Here is a 23,586-nt window from a genome sequence, read left to right on the forward strand (position 1 = left end):
TGGCCATAATTTGTGTCATGTATGATGGATGATTAAGGCCAAGGAAAAATTCATGAAATTGGCATAGTCTACTGCAGTAACTGTTGCGGACAGCAGCAGTGAGATGAGATTGAAAAATCACTAAAAATAGTAGAAGTAGAATTAAATAGTGAGTAAATTATGAAATTGAACCTTGATGAATCTATTTTATATGGACGAAACGAAACGACCATATGAGCAGTATATTGAGAGATATTAAAGTTCTCGTGAGACAGGGTCAGAACGGTTTCTGGGTCCCCTGTCGCGACTTTGAAAATTTACCAAAATTATCCAGAAAGAATTAGGAGTCATGCCTTATATGTACAGATTCCATTTTGAGTCTAGTTTCATTAGAAAGAAACGGCACCAGTATTAAAGCCCTGTACAGAGAGATATTCAAGTTGTAACGCGCGAAGGTCAGAGCAGTCGGTCCCTGTAACATGGGTGACTTTAACTAATAAACTGTACCAATTGGCCCAACCAAAAATTCTAGAAATAAATCCATGGATAGATATATGAGTCTAAATTCAGGAAAATTTACGGAATCAGTTTCCGAGTTTTGAAACTCGAGATATGATTTTTATGGCGTCAGTGACGCAGTTTCCCAACCTGTCGGAAATGCCAAATTGGTTGGTACCTTGAGAAGATTTGACCCATTAACCCTCGTGTCCGACACGGCGATGGTCACGGGTTCGAGTGTTACAATTTTATTGGTATCAGAGCTATGGTTTAGTCGGTTCTAGGACTACCATAGCGTGTGAGTCTAGCTATACATGCCAAATTGTTAGCGCTTAATAATGTGATGACTTGACGGTTGGAATTTTTGTTTTGATTAGCAATGGAACCGGGGTAGAGAGACCCTTGGCGGATGACGTTGAAAGTGTAGCGGCTGCTCTGCGCAAGGGACACCGCCTGTTGAGCCTCGATCATCCGCGAATAATCAAAATGAAGGGCGAAACAAGCCTTCTTCACCATGATGAATGAGTGGGTCGCATAATATGCCCGAACCAACCCGGCTGTCCAACCATTCCGAATTTAAATACTCCACCCCAAGAGCCCGCAATGCCTCCGATTCTCGATCCTGTGAGGCTGAGTAAACCACCGTGGACTTGATTAGGAAGCGTGGGGCGAGGAGTTCAAGGCCATAGTTCTTGATGATGCCGAAAAGGCCGAAGTTCGCTCGATAACACCATTAGAGTGTTAGATGAACTGTCATGCACACCGATGAATGTCTTAAGTGTGCTATATCCTTGTTATGAGACTCACTTACTATTGGTGGAGGACTTTAATTTCCATAGTCCCAAATGAACGAGTTACTTGGGATTTCTTCCAATCCGAATTTCGAAAGAAATACATTAGTCAACGGTTCATCGATCAGAAGCGTAAGGAATTCTTAGAACTCAAGCAAGGCCGGATGACCGTATCTAAATACGAACATGAGTTCGTAAGACTTAGTCGGTATGCTCGGGAGTGTGTGGCTGATGAGGTTGCGATGTGCAAAAGATTTGAAGAAGGATTGAATGAAGAGTTAAAGTTACTAGTGGGAATTTTAGAGATAAAGGAGTTCGTGACACTAGTCGAACGAGCCTGCAAGGCGGAAGAACTTGGGAAGGAGAAGAAGAAGGCTGAATTTGAAGCAAGAGATTACTGTAAAAGATCGACGAGTAAAGCTCCGTTCTCGGCTGTAAAGAGGTTCGTGGAGGACACCAAGAAGTCGAGGATTGCAGGGAATTTCCATTAGAGCCCGACCATTGACGGACTCGAGCTACTTCAGTAGCTAGTGTGGGCAATAATCGTCAAGAGAGACCTGAATGCCCCAATGTGGAAGACGACACCTAGGTGAATGTTGGGGTAAGTCATTAATAGGGCTGTTATGGATGCGGTTGAAGGACCACTTCATTAGAGATTGCACGGAGCTAGATGAGAGGAATAAGACGCAAGGTGCAAGACCTAGTGGAACGACGGCTGGAGGTAGGCCCCCGAGAATCTCTGGAGGTAGGGGTGGTAATCAGAGAGGAGCCTCTAATACGGCTGTCCGATCCGAGACCCGTGCTCCTGCTAGAGCATATGCCATCCGCGCACGAGAGGAGGCATCCTCCCCTGACGTTATCACTGGTACTTTTACTCTCTTCGATACTATTGTGATTGCATTGATTGACCCCGGCTCTACTCACTCATATGTATGTGAAACCTTAGCATCCAAGAAGACTCTACCGTTGAGTCTCTCGAGTTCGTAATTCGAGTGTCAAACCCTTTGGGTCAATACGTGCTTCGTTGATAAAGTGTGCAAGAGATGCCCCTAATAATTCGAGAATCCTATTTTCCTACCGATCCGATGCTTCTACCATTTAATGAATTCGATGTTATTCTTGGTATGGATTGGTGACCGTACATGATGCACGGTGGTGGATGCAAAAGGAAAACCATTGATTTGAGGAGTGCAAATAATGAGGTAGTCCGAGTCGAGTCTCTCGATTTAAAGGAGCGCCAACGATAATATCTTCTATGACCGCTTCGGAGGTATGTGAAAAGGGTGTGAAACATACCTTGCGTATGTGTTTGGAAGTAAAGAGACGGAAAGGAAACTCGAATCGGTACGGTGGCTTGTGAGTATTGGATGTTTTTCCGAGGAGTTACCGGATTGCCACCGGTTCGAGAAGTGGAATTGCATCGGTTGTACCGGTACTACGCCGATTTCAATAGCCCCGTATCGTATGGCATTAACGGAATTAAAGGAATTGAAGGTTCAATTGCAAGAATTGACGGATAGAGGTTTCGCTCGACCGAGTTTTTCTCCATGGGCGCTTTTGTATTGTTTGTGAAGAAGAAGGACGGAACCATGAGGTTGTGCATCGACTATCGTCAACTCAATAAAGTGACGATAAAGAATAAATATCCATTGCCACGAATTGACGATTTGTTTGATCAATTAAAGGGAGCCTCGGTGTTTTCAAAGATAGATTTGAGGTCGGGTACTATCGGTTGAGGGTCCGAGAATCGGACATACCCAAAGCGCTTTTAGAACGAGGTACGGTCACTACGAATTCTTGGTGATGCCGTTTGGGCTCACTAATGCCCCTGCGGTGTTTATGGATTTAATGAATAGAATTTTCAGGCCATACTTGGATCGGTTCGTAGTTGTATTTATCGATGACATTTTGGTCTATTCGAGAGATGAAACTGAACATGCTGAACACCTGAGGCTAGTGTTGCAAATCTTACGAGATAAGCAGTTATACGTAAAGTTCAGTAAATGTGAATTTTGGTTGAAAGAGGTTAGCTTTTGGGGGCACGTGGTGTCGTGATCGGTGTCGTGGTGGACCCGAACAAAATTCAGCCATAGTCGATTGGAAACCACCAAGGAATGTTACCGAAGTTAGGAGCTTTTGGGGCTTGCGGTTATTATCGACGATTTGTAAAGGTTTCTCGACGATAGCCACGCCAATGACGAAACTACTCCAAAAGGATGTTAAGTTCGAATGGACGGAGAAATGTCGAAAAGTTTCGATTAACTCGAAAGCTTATTTGGTGAAGCCCCAATTCTAGTGCAACCCGAATCGGGCAAAGAGTTTGTCATTTATAGTGACGCATCCCTACTTGGGTTGGGTTGCGTATTGATGCAAGAAAGGCGAGTTGTGGCCTATCGTCGAGACAATTAAAGCCACATGAGAAAAATTATCCAACCCATGATCTCGAATTGGTCGCCATCGTGTTCGCCTTAAAGATATGGCGACATTACTTATTTGGTAAGAAGTGCCATGTGTATTCGGATCACAAAAGTCTCAAATATTTGATGACTCGAGAGAGACTTAAATCTGCGACAAAGACGATGGCTCGAGTTGTTAAAAGATTATGAACTCGTCATTGATTATCACCCGGAAAGGCTAATGTGGTTGCGGATGCCTTAAGTGAAATCACCGCTTGTTTTTCTGACGATGAATGTACACTTGTCTATTCTACCCGACAATGTGTTAGTAGCGAATTAAAGGCCAAACCATTATTGGCTCATCAAATTGTGAAGCTCGAAAGTTGATGAGGAGTTGCTTGCAAAACGGGTGAGTGTGTTTCGAACAAGGAATCGAGTTTCAAATTGATGATGACGATTGTTTGAGGTTCGAAGTCGTCTGTGTGTTCCAAAGAATTGAACTTATTTCGATAATTCTAAATGAAGCCCATTGTAGTCGAATGTCAATCCACCCGGGTAGTACTAAAATGTACAATGACCTGAAACGCCAATTTTGGTGGCCTGGTATGAAACGAGACATTTCTGAATTTGTTTCAAGGTGTCTGATATGTCAACAAGTGAAAGCGGAACATCAAGTGCCATCGGGATTACTTCAGTCGATCATGATACCCGAATGGAAATGGGATCGAGTAACAATGGACTTTGTGTCTGGGTTACCATTGACTCAGAATAAGAAAGACTCGGTTTGGGTCATTGTTGATAGACTGACCAAGTCTGCTCATTTTATCCCTGTCCGCACGGATTTTACGCTCGATAAGTTGGCAGAATTATACGTCTCCCAAATTGTTCGATTGCATGGGGTACCTATTTCTATCGTGTCGGATAGAGACCCAAGATTTACGTCGCGGTTTTGGAAGAAATTGCAAGAGGCTTTGGGTACCAAACGCATTTTAGCACTTTTCACCCCCAAACCGATGGTCAATCCGAACGGATAATTCAAATACTCGAGGATATGTTGAGATGCTGCATCCTTGAGTTTAGTGGTTCATGGGAACAGATATCGCCTTTGATTGAATTCGCACAACAATAGCTTTCAATCAAGTATTAAGATGGCGCCTTACGAGGCTTTATACGGTCGTAAATGCCGTACCCATTATTCTGGTGAACTTAGTGAAGGTAAATTATTCGGGTTGATTTGGTTAAGGATGCCGAGCAAAAGTTCGAGTAATTCGTGAAAGTTTGAAAGTCGCCGGATCGCCAAAAGTCGATGCGGATTTGAAAAGAAAAGATATTGAATATCGGGTTGGAGACAAGGTCTTTCTCAAAGTTTCACCTTGGAAGAAGGTGCTTAGATTTGGTCGTAAGGGCAAATTGAGTCCGAGGTTCATCGGGCCATATGAAGTATCCGAACGAATTGGGCGATCGCATATCGATTAATTTTGCCCCCGAGCTCGAAAGGATTCACAACGTTTTTCATGTCTCGATGCTTGACGATATAGGTCGATCCATCGCACGTAATTGCTCCCTCCGAGATTGAGATTCACCTAATTTGAGCTATGAAGAGGAACCGGTTCGCATTATGATGCGTGAAGTAAAAGAGTTGCGCAATAAGAAAATCCCGTTAGTGAAGGTGTTGTGGCATAAACACGAATTGAAGAATCCACTTGGGAACTTGAGGACTCTATGAAAGAGCGATACCGAGCCTATTTACTGGGTAAGATTTTCTGGGACGAAAATTTCTTAAGTGGGGAGAGTTGTGACATCCCAAAATTGACCATAGTTGGGATGTGGTTTGGGACCACAAAACCGAGACACAAGAATAATTAATTATTATTTTCTATGTTTATTGTGCATGAACGTACATATGTGAAAATTTCGTGCCTTAATTTCGTCATTCGTAGGTGAAATTTATTAGAAAGGACTTATGTGAGGAAATTGAGAAATGTGCTAGGCTAATGTTAAAGTGGCCTATTGATACATATTAGAAAATGCTTGGACTTGCATGTCAAATTGCCAAATTTTCCTTATGGTGGCCGGCCAAGTTAGATTGATGATGGGCAATATATTTGTTTGCCTTAGATATTATAATAAGAAATTGGATTATGGGAGACAAACTAAAATAAAGAAAGGAATTTAAAAGAAAGGGGAATAAAATAAGAAAAAAAAAAAGTGTGTGGATGCCTTCCCCCCCAAGTTGCCGTGAATGGAGCAAAGAAAGAAAAAAAAAGAGAGCTTCATTTCCTTTGGTTCTCTCTTAGCCGAATTGAAGAAAGAAAGGGGGAGGGGAGATTTCGGTCAACTTTAAGCTCAAAACAAGGTTAGTAATTCATGTTAGATTTTGAAATTTCAGCTTAATGAAAGTTGATTACTAAGTTCTTTAACTAGCCCATGTTAAAATTTTGGATTTGGGTGGTCCATGAAGCATTCGGCCATGGTAGATAGTGAAGGGAGTTGATTATTTTCTTTGTGTTAAATGAGTGATTGTGGATGGGTGAAGTGTGAGCTAGTTAAATATTCATATAGTTAGGTTGGATGATAGGAAGAAAAAAATCGGCTTGTGTATGTACACTAAGGCCGAATATGAAGTTGGAGATTTGTGGGAAATGTATGTGTCTTGAAGTGTTGGAATGGAGAGGATGCTTTAATTGTGTTATGAACAATTATGTGTTAGAAATTGTGATTTTGGGTTGACTAGGATTTTCGGCCATAGTGGTCATTGAGGATTAAGGTTATGTTTCATGCTAAACTTGATAAATCTTGGTGTATGGGTGTTTGAACTAAACTAATGATCAAATAGTTGCATAAATACAAAGTAAGAAGAATCGGCTATTGTATGTAATATTATTGCGAATGTGAAAATACTATACTTGAGTAATGAATGTGATTGGATTATTGATAGTATGGTAATTGCATAAGGCTATTAGTCGAATAGCTAAGAACGTAAGGTAGTAAGATAAAATTTTACTATGTCGTTCGTATGTCATAAGATCATTAAAATGTGGATACCAATATATGTACCAAAGCGGTTGAATGAGCTAATTTATTTGTTTAAGCTCAAGATCCTAAAGGAGAGGCGTCCAACAAGGGAAATCAAGATCATCGAGTAGCCGACTTGGAATTATTTACGAACACAAGGTAAGTCATTAAGCACATATGTTTGATATTGCTTAAATGATTGGAAAATCTATGCAATTGTGTTTAATGGAATGCTATATATATGTATAAATGAAATTGTATGTGTATGGAATGAGGATAATTGTTGAATGTAATAGAAATAGTGGAATGTGTAGAAAGTTTGCTTTCGGCACTATGTAAAAGGGCAATACGTGTGTATGGTGACGAGATTGGCACTAAGTGTGCGTGCTGGAAATATATGGCACTAAGTGTGCGTGCTGGAAATATTTGGCACTAAGTGTGCAAGCTGGAAAAATACGGCACTGGGTGTGCGAGTTCGGAGGGTATGGCACTGTGTGTGCGAGCTTAAATTACGTGGCACTAAGTGTGCGAAATCGAGTGGTAAGCACTATGTGTGCGTACTCTATATATATGGAGGTGTGTCTCCATTGAATTGAGTATGGACAGCGGATCGGGTAAGTACCTCGAGCTCATGACGAATAGAGAATTCGTTCATGCTTGGGGATTGAAATTGGTAAGCCTTAAATCTATGTGATGATTGAAGTGTGTATGGTTGTGCTGGAAAATGAGTTAATGTGTAAAAATGCTTGATTATCTTGTTGTGTAGAATATGAAATGTGGATGTATGAATTGGCACGAGATTGGACCGAAAGGTCCGAGGTATTATGGTATAGATTCGGTATGGACGAGTACCTAGCCTCATTTGTTGTACATGAAGTAGTAACTTTATCAGTGGATTGATGAATGCTTATGACTTACTGAGTTGTAAACTCACTCGGTGTTTTTCTTGTCACCCATTTTAGGTCTCTCGGACTCGTATTGTTTGCGTGATCGGGACCGTCGTTGAAGTCATCACACCGCTGAAATCTTGTGGTATTGTTTTTGTTGTTGAAGAACATTTGGCATGTATAGGCTATTATATTTTGTCGAATTGTGGGTTGTAAACTTTAAGCCATGTGAAAATGGCCTATGTGGTCGTCGAGTGGGATGCTAGAACCTATAGCCACGAGTCTTAGAAACTCAAATTTTGATAAGGTGGCCATAATTTGTGTCATGTATGATGGATGATTAAGGCCAAGGAAAATTCATGAAATTGGCATAGTCTACTGCAGTAACTGTTGCGGACAGCAGCAGTGAGATGAGATTGAAAAATCACTAAAAATAGTAGAAGTAGAATTAAATAGTGAGTAAATTATGAAATTTAACCTTGATGAATCTATTTTTATATGGATGAAACGAAACGACCATATGAGCAGTATATTGAGAGATATTAAAGTTCTCGTGAGACAGGGTCAGAACGGTTTCTGGGTCCCCTGTCGCGACTTTGAAAATTTACCATAAATTATCCAGAAAGAATTAGGAGTCATGCCTTATATGTACAGATTCCATTTTGAGTCTAGTTTCATTAGAAACAAACGGAACCAGTATTAAAGCCCTGTACAGAGAGATATTCAAGTTGTAACGCGCGAAGGCAGAGCAGTCGGTCCCTGTAACATGGGTGACTTTAACTAATAAACTGTACCAATTGGCCCAACCAAAATTCTAGAAATAAATCCATGGATAGATATATGAGTCTAAATTCAGGAAAAATTTACGGAATCAGTTTCCGAGTTTTGAAACTCGAGATATGATTTTATGGCGTCAGTGACGCAGTTTCCCAGCCTGTCGGAAATGCCAAATTGGTTGGTACCTTGAGAAGATTTGACCCATTAACCCTCGTGTCCGACACGGCGACGGTCACGGGTTCGGAGTGTTACAATTTTATTGGTATCGAGCTATGGTTTAGTCGGTTCTAGGACTACCATAGCGCGTGTGAGTCTAGCTATACATGCCAAATTGTTAGTGCTTAATAATGTGATGACTTGACGGTTGAAATTTTTGTTTTGATTAGCAATGGAACCCGGTAGAGAGACCCTTGGCGGATGACGTTGAAAGTGTAGCGGCTGCTCTGCGCAAGGGACACCGCCTGTTGAGCCTCGATCATCCGCGAATAATCAAAATGAAGGGCGAAACAAGCCTTCTTCACCATGATGAATGAGTGGGTCGCATAATATGCCCGAACCAATCCGGCTGTCCAACCATTCCCGACTTTAAATAATCCACCCCAAGAGCCCGTAATGCCATCGATTCGATCCTGTGAGGCTGAGTAAAGCACCTGTGGACTTGATTAAGAAGCGTGGGGCGAGGAGTTTAAGGCCATAGTTACCGAGCGATGCCGAAGGGCCGAGTTCGCTTGATAACACCATTAGAGTGTTTGATGAATTGTCATGCACACCGATGAATGTCTTAAGTGTGCTATATCTTTGTTATGAGACTCACCTACTATTGGTGGAGGACCATGATTTCCATAGTCCCAAAGGAACAAGTTACTTGGGATTTCTTTCTAACGAATTTCGGAAGAAATATATTAGTCAACGGTTCATCGATCGAAGCGTAAGGAGTTCTGGAACTCAAGCAAGGCCATATGATCAGATGTCGAATCTGAACATGAGTTCGTAAGACTTAGTCGGTATGCTCGGGAGTGTGTGGCTGATGAGGTTGCTATGTGCAAAAGATTTGAAGAAGGATTGAATGAAGAGTTAAAGTTACTAGTGGGAATTTTGGAGATAAAGGAGTTCGTGACCCTAGTCGAACGAGCCTGCAAGGCGGAAGAACTTGGGAAGGAGAAGAAGAAGGTTGAATTTGGAGCGAGAGATTACCGTAAAAGATCAACGAGTAAAGCTCCGTTCTCGACTGTAAAAAGGTTCCGGGAGGACACCAAGAAGTCGAGGCGATCGGGAATTTCCATTAGAGCCCGACCATTGACGGACTCCGAGCTACATCGGTAGCTAGTGTGGGCAATAATCGTCAAGAGAGACTGAATGTCCCCAATGTGGAAGACGACACCTAGGTGAATGTTGGGGTAAGTCATTAATAGGGCTGTTACGGATGTGGTTCAAGGACCACTTCATTAGAGATTGCACGAGCTAGATGAGAAGAATAAGATGCAAGGTGCAAGATCTAGTGGGCGACGGCTAGAGGTAGACCCCGAGGATTTCAGGAGGTAGGGGTGGTAATCGAGAGGAGCCACTAATACTACTGTTCGATCCGAGACCGTGCTCTGCTAGAGCATATGCCATCCGCACACGAGAGGAGGCATCCTCCCCGACGTTATCACCGGTACTTTTACTCTCTTTGATACTAGTGTGATTGCATTGATTGACCCCGGCTCTACTCATTCATATGTATGTGAAACTTTAGCATCCAGTAAGACTCTACCTGTTGAGTCTACTGAGTTCGTAATTCGAGTGTCAAACCCTTTGGGTCAATACGTACTCGTTGATAAAGTGTGCAAGAGATGCCCCCTAATAATTCGAGAATCCTATTTTCCGGCCGATCTGATGCTTCTACCATTTGATGAATTTGGTGTTATTCTTGGTATGGATTGGCTGACTGTACATGATGCAGCGGTGGACTGCAAAAGGAAAACCATTGATTTGAGGAGTGCAAATAATGAGGTAGTCCGAGTCGAGTCTATTGATTTAAAAGGAGTGCCAGCGATAATATCTTCTATGACCGCTCGGAGATATGTGAAAAAGGGGTGTGAAACATACCTTGCGTATGTGTTTGAAAGCAAAGTGACGATAAAGAATAAATATCCGTTGCCACGAATTGATGATTTGTTTGATCAATTAAAGGGAGCCTCGGTGTTTTTAAAGATAGATTTGAGGTCGGGGTGCTATCAGTTGAGGGTCCGAGAATCGGACATACCCAAAACCGCTTTTAGAACAAGGTACGGTCACTACGAATTCCTGGTGATGCCGTTTGGGCTCACTAATGCCCTACGGTGTTTATGGATTTAATGAATAGAATTTTCAGGCCATACTTGGATCGGTTCGTAGTTGTATTTATCGATGACATTTTGGTCTATTCGAGAGATGAAACGAACATCTTGAACACACAGGGCTAGTGTTGCAAATCTTACGAGATAAGCGATTATACGCAAAGTTCAATAAATGTGAATTTTGGTTGAAAGAGGTTAGCTTTTGGGGCACGTGGTGTCCGCGATCGGTGTCGTGGTGGACCCGAACAAAATTCTGGCCATAGTCGATTGGAAACCACCAAGGAATGTTACCGAAGTTAGGAGCTTTTTGGGGCTTGCCGGTTATTACCGACGATTTGTAAAAGGTTTCTCGACGATAGCCACGCCAATGACGAAACTACTCCAAAAGGATGTTAAGTTCGAATGGACGGAGAAATGTCAGAAAAGTTTCGATCAATTGAAAGCTTATTTGACTGAAGCCCCAATTCTAGTGCAACCCGAATCGGGCAAAGAGTTTGTCATTTATAGTGACGCATCCCTACTTGGGTTGGGTTGCGTATTGATGCAAGAAGGGCAAGTTGTGGCCTATGCGTCGAGACAATTAAAGTCACATGAGAAAAATTATCCAACCCATGATCTCGAATTGGTCGCCATCGATTCGCCTTTAAAGATATGGCGACATTACTTATTTGGTGAGAAGTGCCGTGTGTATTCGGATCACAAAAGTCTCAAATATTTGATGACTCGAGAGACTTAAATCTGCGACAAAGACGATGGCTCGAGTTGTTAAAAGATTATGAACTCGTCATTGATTATCACCGGGAAAGGCTAATGTGGTTGTGGATGCCTTAAGTCTGAAATCACCGCTTGTTTGCTTCTGAGCGATGAATGTACACTTGTCTATCCTACCCGACAATGTGTTAGTAGCCGAATTAAAGGCCAAACCATTGTTGGCTCATCAAATTCGGGAAGCTCGGAAAGTTGATGATGAGTTGGTTGCAAAATGGGATGAGTGTGTTCCGAACAAGGACTCGAATTTCAAATCGATGATGACGATTGTTTGAGGTTCAAAATTAAATCTGTGTTCCAAAGAATTGAACTTATTTCGATAATTCAACGAGGGCGAATGGCAATCCACCCGGGGAGTACGAAGATGTACAACGATTTGAGACGTCGGTTTTGGTGGTATGGTATGAAACGAGACATCTCTGATTTTGTCTCGAAATGTTTAATATGTCAACAAGTGAAAGCGGAACATCAAGTGCCATCGGGATTACTTCAGCCGATCACGATACCCGAGTGGAAATGGGATCGAGTCACAATGGACTTTGTATCCGGACTGCCATTGTCAGCAAGTAAGAAGGATGCGATTTGGGTCTTTGTAGATAGATTGACTAAGTCGGCTCACTTTGTCCCCGTACGTACGGATTTCTCAATGGAAAAACTAGCCGAATTGTACGTTTCTCAGATTGTGAGACTACACGGGGTGCCTATTTCCATCGTGTCGGATAGAGATCCGAGATTTACCTCGCGATTTTGGAAGGAGTTGCAAGAGGCTTTGGGTACCAAGCTGCATTTTAGCACTGCTTTTCATCCCCAAACCGATGGTCAATCCGAACGGGTAATTCAAATCCTGGAGGATAGGTTGAGATGTTGCATCCTTGAATTTAGTGGTTCATGGGAAAGATATTTGCCTTTGATTGAATTCGCCACAACAATAGCTTTCAATCAAGTATTAAGATGGCGCCTTACGAGGCTTTATACGGTCATAAATGTCGTACCCCATTATTCTGGACTGAACTTAGTGAAAGCAAAATCTTCGGGGTTGATTTGATTAAGGATGCCGAGCAGAAAGTTCGAGTAATTCGTGAAAGTTTGAAAGCTGCTTCGGATCGCCAAAAGTCATATGCGGGTTTGAAAAGAAAAGACATTGAATATCAGGTTGGAGACAAGGTATTTCTCAAAGTCTCACCTTGGAAGAAGGTGCTTAGATTTGGCCGTAAGGGCAAATTGAGTCCGAGGTTCATCGGTCCGTATGAAATATCTGAACGAGTTGGGCCAGTAGCGTACCGATTAATTTTACCCCCCTGAGCTCGAAAGGATCGACAACGTTTTCCGTGTCTCGATGCTTCGACGATATAGGTCTGACTCGACACACGTAATTACTCCATCTGAGGTCGAGGTTCAGCCTAATTTGAGTTATTAAGAAGAGCCGGTTCGCATTCGATGTGCGAAGTAAAAGAGTTGCTTTAATAAGAAAATCCCATTAGTGAAGGTGTTGTGGCATAAACACGGAATTGAAGGAGCCACTTGGGAACTTGAGGACTCTAAGAAAGAGCGATACCGAGCCTATTTACGGTAAGATTTTCAGGGACGAAAATTTCTTAAGTGGGGAGAGTTGTGATGCCCTAAAGTGACCCTAGTCAGAAACCGGTTTCGGGACCGCTAAACCGAGTCACTAAATTATTTGAGTATGATAGTTACTGTCTGAATATATGAATATGCATGTGTGATAATTTCTTTATTGAATTTTTTGCCTAATTATAGGTGAATTTTAGTGATTAGGACTTATGTGAGAAAATTTAGAAATGTGCTAGGCAAATGTATGGTGGCCTATTAATACATGTGGGAAAAGGGTTGTCCTTGCATGTCAAATAACCCCTTTTCCTAAGGTGAGTGGTGGCCATGACTAGGTGATGGGCAAGGAAAACATGTCCTAGACATGTTGGCCTAGTGCATGATGTAAGGAGAATAAAATAATAAAAAAGAAAAGATAATGATGAAACAAAAAAAAAATGGGTGTGGATGCTCTTTTGCCGTGAGAAACAAAGAAGAAAAAGGGGAAGAAAAATTTGTTGCTCATCCTTGGGTGCCTTGGCCGAATAGAAGAAAGGAAATTGAAAAAAAAAAATATTGGCTCATCTTCCTCCTAGCTTAGCCGATCCTTCAAGAAGAAAAGGAAGACTTAGCATTCGATCACTTGAGCTTGAACTAAGGTATGGAATCCATGTTAGTCTTTGAAATCTTTGCATGTATGAAGCTAGTTACTAAGTCCTTTACTTGCTCATGTCAAAAAAAAAAATTTGAAGGTGGTAGTAATACAAGTGTTCGACCATGGAGGATGTTTAAGGGAGATGGTTGTTGCCTTTATGATGTAAGGAATAATTAGAAATGGGTGAAAGAAACAAGCCCTTGTTCTTGATTCTTCTTGGCCGATTCTAAGGGAGAAAAAGAGAGCAACCATGTGGTTTCTAAGCCATAAATAAGGTGACCCATGTTAGAAATTGTGATTTTGAGGTGACTAGAACATTGGCCATGCATGTTGTTTTCCTTGGTGAGTGTTTTGATGTTGTTGTGATGAAAGCATGGAGATGAGTGAGTTGAATGTTTAACAAAAGGAAATTTTGTGCCATTGAGTTCTTGTTGTTATGTGTGTGTGTGCATGAGTATTCGGCCATGCTATAGAATTTATGTTGCAAAATGATTAATTCTTAATGAGATGTATAATAGTACTTGTGAATGAGCTTGAGAGTATTTAAACAATTAGACATGAAAAGGGTGGTAATGAGGCTGAAAAATTGTTGGATGGTTAATTGGGTAAGGAATGAAGCATTGACCATATGGGGTATAAATGGGTATAGGTGTTAAATACCTTGTATTGGAAACTTTGATAAATAAGTAGCAATAAATTAAGATGAGATTGAGTAAATTTTCAACTTAGTTGTGTTAAGTATTAAGCAATAACCATAATAATGCATGTGAATGCCGTATGTTTGTGTTTGATGGAGAGATAAATTGTTTGATTTAGCTCAAGAGCAAAGGAAACTAGATTGGACAAAGGAAAGGAGAAAGCAAACGAGTAGCCGATTTGGAACCATTCTACCCCAAACAAGGTAAGTCATTAAGCACATATGTTTGATATTGCTTAAATGATTGGAAAATCTATGCAATTGTGTTTAATGGAATGCTATATATATGTATAAATGAAATTGTATGTGTATGGAATGAGGATAATTGTTGAATGTAAAAGAAATAGTGGAATGTGTAGAAAGTTTGCTTTCGGCACTATGTGTCTTGGCAATACGTGTGTATGGTGACGAGATTGGCACTAAGTTTGCGTGTTGGAAATATATGGCACTAAGTGTGCGTGCTGGAAATATATGGCACTAAATGTGCATGCTTTGGAAAATACTGACTTTGGGTGTGCGAGCTCGAAGGGTATGGCACTATGTGCGGGCTTAAATTGCGTGGCACTAAGTGTGCGAAATCGAGTAGTAAGCACCGTGTGTGCGCGACGCTATATATATGGAGGTGTGTCTCCATTGAATTGAGTATGGACAGCGGATCGGGTAAGTACCTCGAGCTCATGACGAATAGAGAATTCGTTCATGCTTGGGGATTGAATTTGGCAAGCCTTAAATCTATGTGATGATTGAAATTGTATGGTTGTGCTGGAAAATGAGTTAACGTGTAAAAATGCTTCGATTATCTTGTTGTGTAGAATATGAAATGTGGACGATGACTTGGTACGAGATTGGACCGAAAGGTCCGAGGTATTACAGTATAGATTCGATATGGATGAGTACCTAGCCTCGTTTGTTGTACATGTTGTAGTAACTTTATCGGTGGATTGATGAATGCTTATGACTTCTCGAGTTGTAAACTCACTCGGTGTTTTTCTTGTCACCCATTTTAGGTCTCTCGGACTCTTATTGTTTGCGTGATCGGGACCGTCGTTGAAGTCATCACACCGGCTGAAATCTTGTGGTATTGTTTTCGTTGTTGAAGAACATTTGGCATGTATAGGCTATTATATTTTGTCGAATTGAGGGTTGTAAACTTTAAGCCATGTGAAAATGGCCTATGTGGTCGTCGAGTGGGATGCTAGAACTTATAGCCACGAGTCTTAGAAACTTTAATTTCGATAAGGTGGCCATAATTTGTGTCATGTATGATGGATGATTAAGGCCAAGGAAAGATTCATGAAATTGGCATAGTTCATCGCAGAGAATTGTTGCGGACAGCAGCAGTGAGATGAGATTGAAAAATCACTAAAAATAGTAGAAGTAGAATTAAATAGTGAGTAAATTATGAAATTGAACCTTGATGAATCTATTTTTATATGGACGAAACGAAACGACCATATGAGCAGTATACTGAGAAATATTAAAGTTCTCGTGAGACAGGGCCAGAACGGTTTCTGGGTCCCCTGTCGCGACTTTGAAAATTTACCATAAATTATCCAGAAAGAATTAGGAGTGATGCCTTATATGTAAAGATTCCATTTTGAGTCTAGTTTCATTAGAAACAAACGGCACCAGTATTAAAGCCCTGTACAGAGAGATATTCAAGTTGTAACGCGCGAAGGTCAGAGCAGTCGATCCCTGTAACATGGGTGACTTTAACTAATAAACTGTACCAATTGGCCCGACCAAAAATTCTAGAAATAATCCATGGATGGGTATGTGAGTCTAAATTCAGGGAAAATTTACAAAACCAGTTTCCGAGTTTTGAAACTCGAGATATGATTTTTAAGGCGACAGTGACGCCGTTTTCCAGCCTGACTGGAAATGTCAAATTGGTTGGTACCTTGAGAGGATTTGGCCGTTAAGCCCTCATGTCCGACACCGGCGACGGTCACAAGTTAGGGGTGTTACAACGTATGGGTTTAATCAATAGCTTATGAGCAGCTAAAACAAGTTTTATCCATGTTTACAACATAACCACAATTTCTCTACAAGCTGTTTTCCTGAGCAACAGTCGTTAAATTATTTGTAACTGGGGCTACGAAATTCCAAATTATGTGCTGTTAATTTTCCATGAAAATAGACTCGTATATCCTCTGTCCACAAAATTTTAAGAATTTTTGGTTTGGCCAATCAATACCAAATTTTTCTTAAATTTTCCCCTATTTTACTACTTGACTACTCTGACTACTCTTCACTAAGAATTTAATTTCTCATTGTACAGAATTCAAAATATGTTTTCGTTTATTTTGTTTGAAACTAGACTCATTAAGGAGTTTAAACATATAATTTTATCTTATAATCATTTTTTTACGATTTATAATGATTTTCCAAATACTGAATAGGGGATTTCGGAGTAGTTCTGACTCTGTCTCACACAACTTTGAAAATCTCATTATCGGCAACCCCTTTACTTACACGATTTCTTTTATACGAAACTAGACGTATCAAGATTTAATTACATAATTTATTCAGCCTTTAACTCAACCCCCACAATTTATGGTAATTTTTCCAAAACACGCTACTGCTGCTGTCCTTAGCAGATTTATACAATTTTCTCTGTAAAGTTCTCATTCACATATTTAAAACATAATATCATATATGCCGTCATTTAGAAGAGTCATTGACCTTAATGTATATACATAATTCATATTCATCCCGTTTTAAAACTTAAAACTTACAAAGGAATCAAACTCAATTACTTAAGAACTTACTTTATTTATTTGAGCAACTGCGGATAGGCTACTCGACGGCTTTCTCTTTCCCTTATCGATTTAGATCCTCTTTGCTCATGAGCTTAATTAAAACAAATGAATTTGTTTCATTACTTATTCAACATTACTTCTTTAACAAATACAGTTGATAATCGTATAACTTGATTGCATAATGTGTTTATGAAACATACCATGACTAACTTTTATGTTTATTTCACTAATACCTAATTCACATGCACAAACAAGAATTCACATTACTTGCCATTGTAAATGGAACCTAGATAGCCAATTACCATGGCCGAACATACAGCCACTTATATAAATAACACAAAGTGATACAAATTTATTTTTACCATTACAAATCGTAAAAAAAAAAATGACCAATGCATACGACATCAACAATATATATACATACCAAATACCTATATTGCATACTTATCAATATGAACTTAAAGCCCTATCCTAATATTCATGTACATATTATCCACCATTTCCAAACCAATTCATCTGTAACACCCCGTACCCGAGTCCGTTACCGGAGTCGAACACAAGGTGCACACAGTAACTTAATTATTTTCACAGTCCATTTAAAAATTTCCAGACAAGCTGGTTACTGCGTCACTGTCACCTTAAAAATCATATCTTGAGTTTCAAAACTCAAAAATCGGTTTCGTAATTTTTTCCTGAAACTAGACTCATATGTCCATCTACAGATTTTTTTCTAGAATTTGTGGTCAAGCCAATTAGTACAGTTTATTAGTTAAAGTCTCCCCTATTCCAGGGTTCGACTACACTGACCTTCATGCATTACGAATTGGATATCTCCCTGTACAGGGCTTCAATACTGATCCCTTTTGTTTCTCTAGAAACTAGACTCAAAGAGGAATCTATACATAAATGGAATGACTCATAATTATCTCTGGTTAGTTTATAATGAATTTCCAAAGTTGGAACAGGGAATCCAGAAACCGTTCTGGCCCTGTTTCACGAAAACCTAAAATCTCTTAACATACAACTCATATGACTGTTTCGTTTCTTCCATATGAAAGTAGATTCATCAAGGTTCATTTACATAATTTATTCACTATTTAATTCCATTCCTTCTAATTTTAGTGATTTTTCACATCCACACCACTGCTGCTGTCAGCATCTATTCTTAAGGTAAACTTTACCTATTTCGTGGTTTCCATGGACCAACTAGAGTTTTGTCATACATAGGTCCACATATAATCATATTTAGCCATTCCAAGGGCTGATCATTGCCCAACACTTCCATTCCAGTCCATAGTCACATCATGAAACCATATATATATACATAAACACAAATGGTCTAATGCCATACTCCACTTCTACGAGCCATTTTCGCATGGTGCACACACATACATCACAAAAAGTACTTGAAAAACAACAAAGGGTAGTCCTATACATGCCATTTCAAAGCTCAACCAAAATTTGTACCAAAAGGGGGCTTTGATAGTGTGGGAGACTTCGACTTCCAAAAATCCCGAGTCCGATAGCTGACGAGCCAAAATCTATAAAACAGAGAACAAAGAAACGGAGTAAGCAATTTATGCTTAGTAAGTTTTGAGCAAAGAATTTAAGCACAACAGAGGTATAGCATTCATGTAACTAAACGGACAATTCAGATATACATATTCTCAAATCATTCCTACTTCACATTCCAACCCCTGAATTCATACATGAGGGATCATCTTAGCCAAATACGGAAGCTCACTACTCGACCGAGCGAATATTATTCAAGGAATCAACTATTCCAATGCACATACGAACATACCTCATTGCTGGAATTTTTCAAGCGTATTAACTGAAATTTTATAGCAAGGTTGCTCATCCCGAATCACGTACCTTGAATTTAACGGATATAGCTACTCGCTCGATTGTCTTGGGACATAGCCGGTTATAGTAATTCGCGCAAATGCCTTGAGACTTAACCCGGATTTGGTAACTCGCACAATTGCCTTCGGAATTAACCCGATTTGGTAACTCTCACAAATGCCTTCGAATTAACCGGATATCATTGAATAACCAAGCACATATATTAACAAATCATAACACATCCGTACTTCATTCTCACTACCATAGCTCGAACACAAGACACTATCATATTTACAATTTCGCTCAATAGCCACATACAAGAGCATGATTTTGATTTGTTTATTACATAATCTAAGTTCCATTACTCAAAACTTACCTCGGATGTTGTCGAAGCGATTCGATGGCTATTCGACCACTTTTTCCTTCCCTTTATCGGATTTAGTCCCCTTTGCTCTTGAGCTTAATTTAACAAATAAATTGATTTAATCATTTGAGCATCGACAAGAGGAATTCAAGGTACTTAGCCCACATATATTCATTAGACATTAAAGTCACATATGTACGGAATTCATGAATCAAACTCAACACATTAGTTAGTACTCTCCTTAGCCGAATTTTCTAAGTCAAGATAAAGCCTTCAACATGCTTACTCATGGCCGAACAACACATCAACCTAGGTACTCATTCATGTGGCCGATTATGCATGTTGATGTTGAGGCCAATTACATGTTTAATACCACACATGAATGGCATACATTTTACTAACTAATGCATTACATATTGTAGCTCAATACACATCTATCATTTACTTCATAACTTGAAACATCATCACAAGTAAATATATACCTTGAGATAGTATATATGTCATATGCAAACATATATACATATAGGTGCAAGGGCCAAATCTCAAGTTGATTATAACCAAATATAAACATATATCCAAAATACAAATCTTACCTACCATGCAATAAGCATAAATCATTCTTATGAATATACCATGGCCGAATACATCACAACACCATACCATTTCAATTTTGGTCATGGTTAAACAAAGAACTTAATGTCTCACTCAAAAATGCTAAAAAGAAAATCCAAGAATCATCAACCCACCATCACATATATCATCGACAAGCTTCATATTTAGCATGCAATGGCATTAACACAAAATCCACCTTGGCCGAACATCATTCCCATGACATAGCAAAGATTTGAACCATGGGCTAATTAGAACTCAAGCTAGCAACTAAAAACATGCATGAATCTCATGGCACAACCTCAACATACCTTAATCTAGATACAAGTATGGCCAAACCTCCTCCTAATCCTCTTCCAACCCAAGCATGAAGCAAGAACTCCTCCTTCTTCTTTAGGATTTTCGGCCAAGAGAAGTGAAAATGTTGAACATTTTTTTGTTTTCTTTCCTCAACTCACGGCAATGGGGATCACACACCTTCTCTTTTTTTTTTTCATTTCTTTATTCCTAACCTTAATTTATTGTTTCCTCCCATAATACACCAACAAAACATGTCTATGACATGTTTTGCCCATCATTCTTTGTCATGGCCGCCACCACTTATAAAAAGAAGGGATATTTGACATGCAAGTCCTCCCTTTTGATTACATGCACTATTAGGTCCTTATAGATTAGCCTATCACATTTCAAAAGTGTCACACAAGTCCTAATAACTGAATTCACATGCAATCGACTAAATCAAGCTTGAAATTTTCACACATTCATAAATACATATTCTAGACAATAAATATTACGTTCAAACATTTCGGTGACTCGGTTTAGCGGTCCCAAACCACTTCCGACTAGGGTCAATTTTGGGCTGTCACAACTCTCCCCCACTTAAGAAATTTTCGTCCCCGAAAATCTTACCGGTAAATAGGTTAGGGTACTACTCTTTTATAGAGTTCTCGGGTTCCCAAGTAGCTTCTTCCATCCCGTGTTTGAGCCATAACACTTTTACTAATGGAACCCTTTTGTTTCGCAACTCTTTCACTTCACGAGCTAGGATACGAATCAGTTCTTCTTCATAACTCATATCGGCTTGAATTTCAACCTCTGATGGACTAATTACGTGCGACGGATCAGATCTATAACGTTGAAGCATCGAAACATGAAAGTCGTCGTGAATCTTTTCAAGTTCAGGGGGCAAAATCAAACGATACGCAACTGGACCGACTCGTTCAGATATCTCATAAGGCCCGATGAACCTCGGACTCAATTTGCCCTTGCGCCCAAATCTGAGTATCTTTTTCCAAGGCGAAACTTTAAGAAACACTGTATCTCCCACCTGATATTCAATGTCCTTTCGTTTTAAATCCGCGTACGATTTCTGACGATCTGTGGCCGCCTTCAGACTTTCACGGATTACCTTTACTTTCTGTTCAGCATCTTTAATCAAATCAACTCCAAAAATTTTACTTTCACCGAGCTCGGTCCAAAACAATGGTGTACGGCATTTACGCCCGTACAAGGCCTCGTAAGGTGCTATCTTAATACTTGATTGATAACTATTGTTGTAGCGAATTCAATCAAAGGTAAATACCGTTCCCATGAACCATCGAACTCGAGGATGCAACATCTCAACATATCCTCAAGTATCCGAATTATCCGCCGGATTGACCATCGGTTTGGGGGTGAAAAGCGGTGCTAAAATGCAACTTGGTGCCCAAAGCTTCTTGCAATTTCTTCCAAAATCGTGAGGTGAATCTCGGATCTCTATCCGACACAATAGAAATAGGTACCCGTGTAATCTCACAATGAGAAACATACAATTCAGCTAGTTTATCCAATGAAAAATCAGCACGACGGGATAAAGTGAGCCGACTTAGTCATCTATCAACAACAACCCAAATCGCATCCTTCTTACTTGTCGACAATGGCGGTCCGGACACAAAGTCCATTATGACTCGATCCCATTTCCACTCGGGTATCGTGATCGGTCAAGTAACCTCAAGGCACTTAATGTTCCGCTTTCACTTGTTGACATATTAAACATCTCGAAACAAAGTCGGAGATGTCTCGTTTCATACCATGCCACCAAAACCGACGTTTCAAATCGTTGTACATCTTCGTACTCCCCGGGTGAATTGACATTCGGCTACAATGGGCTTCGTTCAGAATCATCGAAATGAGTTCCGAATTCCTTAGAACACACAGACGACTTCTGAACCTCAAACAATCATCATCATCAATTCGAAACTCCGATTCCTTGTTCGGAACACACTCAGCCCGTTTTGCAACCAACTCATCGTCGACTTTTTGAGCTTCACGAATTTGATGAATCAATAATGGTTTGGCCTTTAATTCGACTACTAACACATTTTCGGGTAGAATAGACAAGTGTACATTCATCACTTGTAAAGCAAACAGTGATTTCCGGCTTAAGGCGTCCGCAACCACATTAGCCTTTCCCGGGTGATAATCAATGACAACTCGAGCCAACGTCTTTGTCGCAGATTCAAGTCTCTTTGAGTCATCAAATATTTGAGACTTTTGTTATCCGAAAATACATGGCACTTCTCCCCAAATAGGTAGTGTCGCCATATTTTCAAAGCGAATACGATGGCAGCTAGTTCGAGATCATGGGTCGGATAATTTTTCTCATGTGGCTTTAATTGTCTCGACGCATAGGCCACAACTCGACCTTCTTGCATCAATACGCAACCCAACCCAAGTAGGGAGGCATCACTATAGATGACAAACTCTTTGCCTAATTCAAGCTGCACTAAAATTGGAGCTTCAGTCAAATAAGTTTTCAGTTGATCAAAACTTTTCTGACATTTTTCCGTCCATTCGAACTTAACATCTTTTTGAAGTAGCCGTCATGGGTGTGGCTATCATCGAGAAACCTTTCACAAACCGTTAGTAGTAACCGCAAGTCCCAAAAGCTCGAACCTCAAGTAATATTTCTGAGGCTTCTAGTTAAGTATGGCTGAAATTTTGCTCGAATCGACTCGAATACCCGATGCGAGATACCACATGACCCAAGAAGCTAACCTCCCTTAACCGTAACTCACACTTGCTGAACTTAGCATATAATCGCTTATCCCGTAAAATTTGCAACACTAATCTCGGTGTTCAGCATGTTTGGTCTCATCTCTTGAATAGACCAAGATGTCATCAATGAACACAACTACGAACCGGTCCAAATATCGTTCAAGATCCGATTCATCAAATCCATAAATACCGCTTGAGGGCATGAGTGAGCCCGAACGGCATCACTAAGAACTCGTAGTGACCGTACCTCGTTCGAAAGCGGTTTGGGTACATCCGAATCTCGAATCCAAGAATCGATAATAACCCGATCGCAAATCTATCTTTGAAAACACCGAGGCTCCCTTTAGTTGGTCAAACAAATCATCAATACTGTGAACGGATATTTATTCTTTATCGTCACTTTATTCAACTGACGATAGTCAATGCACAACCTCATGGTTCCGTCCTTCTTTTTTACAAGCAATACTGGTGCACCCCAAGGTGAGAAACTTGGTTGAGCGAAAGCTTTGTCCGTCAATTCTTGCAACTGAGCTTTCAACTCTTTTAACTCGGTTGGTGCCATTCGATACGGAGCTATCGAAATTGGCGTAGTCCTGTACAAGCTCAATACCAAACTCTATCTCCGAGCAGTGGCAAACCCG

General features: G+C 40.3%; 1 long non-coding RNA gene across 1 annotated transcript; it reads left to right on the forward strand.

The window, feature by feature from the left end:
- The first annotated feature begins 14,470 nt into the window (after nt 1–14,470).
- Nucleotides 14,471–15,628, forward strand: LOC128294011 (uncharacterized). Its single transcript, XR_008284177.1, has 2 exons — nt 14,471–14,533; nt 15,337–15,628. It is a non-coding gene; the product is annotated as an uncharacterized LOC128294011 (long non-coding RNA).
- The last annotated feature ends 7,958 nt before the right edge of the window (nt 15,629–23,586 follow it).

Source organism: Gossypium arboreum, chromosome 6 (assembly GCF_025698485.1).
Source record: "Gossypium arboreum isolate Shixiya-1 chromosome 6, ASM2569848v2, whole genome shotgun sequence".
Taxonomy (NCBI): Eukaryota; Viridiplantae; Streptophyta; class Magnoliopsida; order Malvales; family Malvaceae; genus Gossypium; species Gossypium arboreum.